Here is a 1,838-nt window from a genome sequence, read left to right on the forward strand (position 1 = left end):
TGCAGTGCAGTTTACACTATTTTAAAAGGCTTGAAGTGAATTAACTAGCATTGCGCCTCTTTTTTATTTTTAATGACTTATTACCACACAGAAATAAATAGAAAAAAATAAATATAGCAGAAAAGAAAAAAACTATATAAAAAACTACTCAGAAATAAATAGAAGAAAATATAGGTGTGATTAACTTTACTAAAAAAATGAGCATAGATGCTTATTTTTAATGACTTATTACCACACAGAAATAAATAGAAAAAAAATAAATCTAGCAGAAAAGAAAAAAATATATATAAAAAACTACTCAGAAATAAATTGAAGAAAAAATAGTTGTGATTAACTTTACTAAAAAAATGAGGATAGATGCTTATTTTTAATGACTTATTACCACACAGAAATAAATAGAAAAAGTTAAATATAGCAGAAAAGAAAAAAAACTATATAAAAATTACTCAGAAATAAATAGAAGAAAAAATAGTTGTGATTAACTTTACTAAAATCTTTTTTATTTTTAATGACTTATTACAACTCAGAAATAAATAGAAAAAAAATAAATATAGCAGAAAAGAAAAAAACTATATAAAAAACTACTCAGAAATAAATAGAAGAAAAAATAGTTGTGATTAACTTTACTAAAAAAATGAGCATAGATGCGCTTATAGAGAAAATTCAACCTAAATTCATAATAAATTTCTAGTAACTTCAGAGAAATTCAGTATGAATTTAGGTCAAATTTCCTGTATAAGGGCATCTATTTTCATTTTGAGAGGAGCTCAACAAGGCAGAGAGGGAGGGGCTTATAAACCGGTGTGAGCCCCCTTCGGTTGGCGAGGTGGGACCAAACTCTGGCCGCAACGAGGACCAACCCTTTAGTCCCGGTTGATGGTATGAACCGGGACTAATGGGCGGCCTTTGGTCCCGGTTCATGCCTCCAACCGGGACCAATAGTGTTGGGCCAGGAGCGAGGACCATTGGTCCCGGTTCGTCCCACCAACCGGTACCAAAAGGTTCAGATGAACCGGGACCAATGGCCCACGTGGCTCGGCCGGCCCCCGGGGCTCACGAACCGGGTCCAATGCCCCCATTGGTCCCGGTTCTGAATTGAACCGGGACTAATGGGCTGACCTGACCTGGACCATTGCCCCCTTTTCTACTAGTGCGTCTACTCCCGCCGTTCCTAAATACTATGTCTTTTTTGAGATTGCAATATAGACTACATATGAAGCAAGATGAGTGAATACACTCTAAACTATATCTATATACATCCGTATCTAGTCCATATTGAAACTTTTAAAAAGACGTATATTTAGGAACAAAGGGTGTATGTTTTTGTACCACATCATCTAAGCAAAGCAAACGGAGCTGCTTATATATATCCACATTCAAGGGCAGATTATTACCACGTGGCACATGTGGTTAGCAACTCAAACTTGACAAAACAAATATGGATTGTTTGAATCGCGCATGTTGGTATTGCTGTCATCTGCTTGCAACATCACATACCAAAACCCTGACATGGTGTGCTTGCTTTTTGTTTGTACGCTTCACCGACCTTTTCTTACTTGCGGCCAATACTCCGTTAAACATCTTGTTTTGTGATGGAATGACTTATGAGCATTCTGTGTGTTGTTATTACACATGTGGCAGAGAAATTTGTTTTGACTAGTCGATTTCTACCACATAAAAGAACGACACCCGAACTGGAGCGGGAGCGGCTTGACCTTTAAGAACTAGAAGCTACCTTCCACTAGCGTGTCCCTGCCCTCCGGCGAGCCCCCTCTCGACGTATCATCTTGCCCCATCGGTTCGGAATCCACTCTTTCCAGAGTTGTCGGCAGCGAGTC

The sequence above is a fragment of the Triticum dicoccoides genome, chromosome 3B (genome assembly GCF_002162155.2).
Source record: "Triticum dicoccoides isolate Atlit2015 ecotype Zavitan chromosome 3B, WEW_v2.0, whole genome shotgun sequence".
Classification (NCBI taxonomy): domain Eukaryota; kingdom Viridiplantae; phylum Streptophyta; class Magnoliopsida; order Poales; family Poaceae; genus Triticum; species Triticum dicoccoides.